The 6,279-nt window shown below is 32.6% G+C and overlaps 1 long non-coding RNA gene across 1 annotated transcript; it reads left to right on the top strand.

The window, feature by feature from the left end:
• Positions 1 to 426: 426 nt before the first annotated feature.
• Positions 427 to 3,459, top strand: LOC125813512 (uncharacterized). Its single transcript, XR_007442063.1, has 2 exons — positions 427 to 742; positions 3,159 to 3,459. It is a non-coding gene; the product is annotated as an uncharacterized LOC125813512 (long non-coding RNA).
• Positions 3,460 to 6,279: the final 2,820 nt, after the last annotated feature.

The following is a 6,279-nucleotide window of genomic DNA, read 5'->3' as shown; positions in this document are numbered from 1 at the left end:
GTTTAGGTTTAGGATTAGGGTTTAGGGTTTAGGGTGTAGGTTTAGTGTTTAGGATTTAGGGTTAGGGTTTAGGGTTTTGGGTTTAGTGTTTAAGGAAGGTTTAGGGTTTAGTGTAAGGTTTTAAGGTTAGGATTTGGGTACTACAAGATAAAGGCTTACTAGGGACCAACATTTAGGGTTGGGCAGAAAATCTAGTCCCTAAATATATACTTACAGGCACAAGACTTTTTTTCGGTCTCTAATTCTCTATTTTGATTATTGTGGTGTGTTAAATTATCAATATTCGGTCCCGAATGCAGTTACTGAGCGGGACATATGCGCGCCACCTAAATTTTTTTTTTAAGAAAATATATTAAAAATTAAAAACACCTTAATTAATAAAAGCAAAGTTCTAACAAAATTTCTTTTCATCTTCTCTCTAGCAAATCCCTTTTTACCCTACGCTTGAGAGCTCCCTCTCTGGCTGAAGTTTCTCTCTTCGTTGCTACTCCTCTTTCTCAGCCATTCCATGGTTGTTGTAGCCATCGGCTAGCCTCCTTTCGAGGTTATCCATTTCCCCAAACACCACCTATATCACCCTTCTTAATCCCATTGTCCAAAACAGTCCCACACAACTCATCTCTCATATCTGAAGCTTCACACTTAGCCAGTCGAAAATCATGATTTACCACCTGAAACTCCTTTGATAGTTGGGAAATCTAGTAACCTAAATCTCTATGGTGGGAGTTCGTAGCATGCTAAGGTTTATTTTCTCTCTTTTTCTATCTCTTCAATTAATTAGAAATTATACCATGGATTCTCATTAGTTATTAGGTAATTGAATGTTCGATTATTAAATTTCAATTTTAGGGATCAACACTCATATACTACTGTATAAGAATATATTTTTCTAGGGTTACCGTTTTTGTATTTCTTTTAGTGTTTTTTTAATCTTATTCGATTTATTTTGTGCTTGATTTTTCACTTGTTGATGCTTACATTCAGTAATGATAATTTTGATTTCAGAGTACAATAATTAATTTTTCTGATTAATTTTGGGGAGGAGAATTCGATGTATGACAACTACAAATAGACCTTTGTTGATACATGCTAATTATGACAATGAAGAAGGTGAAATTCAAATGTTTAGTCTATCTCAGAAGTATATTTCTAGTTACATTATATATAGCTCACACCACTTTAAAGCCGAGGTTATTACTCATTGTTGAATTCTTAATCTTTTATTTTTTTCATGTTTGTTTTTAACTTTTATAGAACTTATTTTATTTTTTTTGTATGAAAAATACTTAATATATGGAACATATGCCAGGAATTTGAATTATTGATTCCTTTTATGACATTGGGATTTGTTTAAATTTTGGTGAAGAGAACAATAGAATGTGAGTTGATTAACTTGAAGGGATACACTAATTGTGATGATTTTACCATTACTTAAGAGGTTACTTTGACATAGAGTTCTTAAGCTCTACTCCCCTTAATGCCACAACCAAAAGGAAGAATGAAGCTCATGTCAAAGTAAGCTAATATATATAAAGATTGTTGCAATTATCTACTTCGATTCTTAAAGTTCTAGCAAAATATATGTGAGATTGTCTTGTGATACACCAATATATATATAACTAGAGTGTTATCTAGAAGCAGAAAATGATGACTTTGAGTTATCCTACTATGTTATTTAAACTTTGTGGGAGGATTTATTATTGTAAGGGGCATGGATGAGTTCTGAAAGTGCAAAAGATTGGTATAGAAAAAGATCACATATCGATATGAAAGAAACAATTACTAAGTTGCTAGTGCCATTTTCTATTTTTATATTTTGTATTTATAGTTGGGAGCCATGGTTATAATTTGTATATGCCGAACATGGACTTCTATCCTTAAGCATTGAATTCAATGACTTGATCATTTTCTGAGATTTACTCTTGTTTTATTTTTTTGCATTTGACTGAACAATGTAGAAAATCATTATATATTTTAGTTTGAATTTTGAGATTAGATCAAGTCAATCCAAAGATGCATTTCAAATGAATGACACCTTTGTACTGCTAAAAATAGAGTTATAAATACGTCAATATTTACATATAAGGCGAATATAGATCTATTGTGTTTTCTAAATCATGCTAAATGTCAATGTCATGTTTCATAGTATTTAATGATCAACATTAACTGGTTATTTATTTTATGAGCTATTTTTTATGTGGAAGAACTATTTTTTGTTGACTTGAGTTGCGACATCTATACTAAACTCATTAAGTAATTGTATATTGCATATTGTGTGGCCAGTTCTAGTTGTTTGAACTTCTTTTTTGTTTTGTCAATGCTTGCATAATTTCATAAGTACTACTTTCTCTATTGTATAGTAACAAATCTACTTGTGCTTGGCACTTTGATCCCAATTATAAGTTATACCTTTCTTATGTTTAGTTACACTGTCTTGCTAGAGATTTTCTGCAGTGTTAATAATTTGAGCTTGACATTCATTTTCTAGTGTAATGTTTGACACATAAAGCCTTAGTAGATCTTCACCTGCTCAATACTAAAAGAACCATAATTTTATTCATTGATATAAAGATAATTCTAGTGCTATCTATTCCTTAACTGATGGAAGAATTGGAGATCTTTTGGTGACGTTCTGTATTCTACTACATGTTAAGAAGCTAATGAAGTTGTTTAGGGCCAGTTGTTGCTGGTCCTTTTTATCATAATAATAGAAAACATGAGATTCACATATTGTTGTTGACTCATTAGATTAGGTTTCTCAACAATCTTGAATTCCCTTGCTGCCAAACACACTCAACCTCTTGTTGAAGTGTACTTGAGTTATGGTTCAATATTTTGATTATCTATTAGAAAAAAAGGATATGCGAGGTGACCAAAACATGACATTCTATATTACTAATTGTTAGAGAAATTGTTTAGTAAATATTATTTATTTGTTCTTTAGGTCATTTTCATATTGTGGGGGCATGAATTTAACAATTTATCCTAAGAGAATGAAAGTGAAAGAACTTTTGGCCTAATAGTGTAAGTGATATATGAAATGGGATAACCAAAAGTAATTAAAAGAATCAAATTTTCCATCTGTTTGTGTTCTGTTATTTTCCAAACATTTTCATCTTCTAGTTATTTGCTTATGGAGGGTGGGTTGTGGTTAATAGATGATTCAGGAGAATAAAACTCGAAGATAGTTGGGAGGAAAAAGTGGAAGCACAAAATGAGGAGGAAGAAGTGATGGATATAAGGAGCCAACAAACAATGTATGCTAGTTTGTTGTAATAACAAAATTTCGCTATTTTTCAGAAGTATTGTTTCCCTTGCTTGTGATAATACTAGTGATAATGATTTTTTGAAGTATCAACTAGTTACTTTAATTTTGCGTATTTGATTTTATCTTTTTAAATGTTAAACTATCGAGGTATGTATTCCTTAAATTAAAGCAAAGTCGATATTCTTGAACTACTTCATGAAAGAAAACTGATCTGAATGAACGTTTAAATTTTCATACTCTGTATAGGAATTCTTAAGAATCAAACTCAATGACTATACTAATTTAGAGCTCTTAAAATGATTTGGACTCTGATTATATTATTGAAATCTAGGTAGTTAATTTGAAACTACATTTGCTTATATAGTTGGCACATCAATATATTTACTTTGCTTTAAATACTTGAGCGGGAGATGAACATACAAGTTGAAATTTGGATATATTATGTGGTCTAAACCATGTTAAATTTTAATTCTTCTAGTATTTCTTTATAATTTTTTGAGAAAATCTATTGTATGTTTTTTTACAGGTCTTGAAGACTTGATGAGTTTACAAGTCAGGATGCATGATTTGAAGACTTAAGTTGCTTATCAAATTTAGTCGGGACTATTTGACAAATTTCTTATTTTTTGTAATGAATGTTAGTAACTTATATTTGGTAGTACAGTTCTACATATGGAATGGTGATCTACTTTTTGTATGTATGAAATTATGATATTATTTATATTTTGCCTACATTCATTGTTTATATATTATAATTGTGTGTGTATGTTTTATAAAAATGACAAAAAGTAATATATTTATTTGGGACAAGAATTATTGTAAATAAAAAACAATAGAGACCAGATATCTTGTCCTCAAAAGTTTTAGGACCAGGAAATATGGTCGCTACAAATATTTAGATACAAAAACATAGGGACTAAGCATCCATTTAAGGACTGGAAATATGGTCCCAAAAGAACCTTTAGGGACGGGGAATATATCTGGTCTCGAAATACTTTCTGGGACCAGTTGAAAATTGTCATCGCTATTAACCTCTAGCGACGGAGCCTTTAAGGACAAGTGGTGACCAGATATTTATCGTCGTTGTCGACTTTTAGGGACCATATTTCCCTTCGCTAATAGCCAATTTTCTTGTAGTGTAGGGTTAGGGTTTAGTGTTTAGGGTTTGGGATTTACAATTTATGGTTTTGGGTTTTAGGTTAGAATTTAGGGTTTAGGTTTTAGGGTTTAGCGTTTAGAGTTTATGATTTAGGGTTTAGGGTTTAGGGTTTAGGGTTTGGATTTAGTATTTAGGGTTTTGGTTTAGGGATTAGGTTTTAGGGTTTAGGGTTAGGGTTCAGGATTATGGTTTAACGTTTAGGTTTAGGTTTAGGATTAGGGTTTAGAGTTTAGGGTTAAGGGTTTAGGTTTAGGGTTTAGGGTTTAGGATTTAGGGTTAGGGTTTAGGGTTTTGGGTTTAGTGTTTAAGGTTAGGGTTTAGGGTTTAGGGTCAGGGTTTAAGGTTAGGATTTAGGGTTAGGGTTTAGGGTTTATGGTCAGTGTTTAGGGTTTAAGGTTTTAGTTTTGGGTTTAGGGTTAAGAGTTTAGGATTTAGGGTTTAGGGTTTGGATTTAGTGTTTAGGTTTTTGGTTTAGGGTTAGGGATTAGGGTTTAAGGTTTAGGGTTTAGGGTTAGGGTTCAAGATTATGATTTAGGGTTTAGGGTTTAGAGTTTAGGAATTAGGGTTTTGGGTTTGGATTTAGTATTTAGGGTTAAAGATTAGGGGTTAGGGTTAGGGTTCAGGATTATGGTTTAGGGTTTAGGTTTAGGTTTAGGATTAGGTTTTAGAGTTTAGGGTTTAGGGTTTAGGGTTAAGGTTTAGGGTTTAGGATTTAGGGTTAGGATTTAGGGTTTTGGGTTTAGTATTTAATGTTAGGGTTCAGGGTAAGGCTTTATCGTTAGGATTTAGGGTTAGGGTTTAGGGTTTAGGGTTTAGGGTTTAAGGTTTTAGTTTAGGGTTTAGGGTTTAGAGTTTAGGATTTAGGGTTTAGGCTTTGGATTTTGTGTTTAGGGTTTTGGTTTAGGGTTAGGGATTAGGGTTTAGGGTTTATGGTTAGGGTTCAGGATTATGATTTATGGTTTAGGGTTTAGGGTTTAGGTTTAGGGTTTAGAGTTTAGGGGTTAGGGTTTAGGGTTTAGCGTTTACGTTTATGGTTTAATATTTAGGGTTAGAGTTTAGGGTTTAGGATTTAGGGTTTAGGGTTTAGGGTTTGGATTTAGTATTTAGGGTTTTGGTTTAGGGTTAAGGATTATGGTTTAGGGTTTAGGGTTAGGGTTCAGGATAATGGTTTCGGGTTCAGGATAATGGTTTCGGGTTTAGGGTTTAGGGTTTAGGGTTTAGGTTTAGTGTTTTGGCTTTAGTGTTTAAGGAAGGTTTAGGGTTTAGGGTAAGGTTTTAAGGTTAGGATTTAGGGTTAGGGTTTAGGGTTTAGGGTTAGTGTTTAGTGTTTAAGGTTTTAGTTGAGGGTTTAGGGTAAGGGTTTAAGGTTAGGATTTAGGGTTAGGGTTTAGGGTTTAGGGTTTACGGTCAGTGTTTAGGGTTTAGGGTTCTAGTTTAGAGTTTAGTGTTTAGGGCTAATTTTTTATTGTTTAGGGTTTATGTTTTTGTATTTAGGGTTTAAGGTTTAGGGTTTCTTGTTGAAGATTTATGGTTTAGGGTTTAACTTTAGTATTTAAGGTTTAGGTTTTAGGGTTTAATTTTTAGGGTGATGGTTTATGGTTTAGGGTTTAGGGTTTAAGGATTAAATTTTAGGGTTTAGGTTTTGGATTTAGTGTTTTGGGTTAAAGGTTGAGGGTTTAGGGTTTACGATTTAGCTTTTAGTGTTTAGGGTTTCAAGTTGTAGGTTTTGGGTTTAGAGGTTAGGGTTTAGGGGTTAGGGTTAGTGTTTAGCTTTAGGGTGTAAGACTTAGGAAATAGGATTTAGGGTTTAAGGTTTAGGTTTTAGGGTTTAGGGTTTTGAGTTATAGTTCTA

Source organism: Solanum verrucosum, unplaced genomic scaffold (genome assembly GCF_900185275.1).
Source record: "Solanum verrucosum unplaced genomic scaffold, falcon-dt-bn FXZP01000134.1, whole genome shotgun sequence".
NCBI classification, from domain to species: domain Eukaryota; kingdom Viridiplantae; phylum Streptophyta; class Magnoliopsida; order Solanales; family Solanaceae; genus Solanum; species Solanum verrucosum.
This window is presented reverse-complemented; position numbering and strand designations above follow the sequence as displayed.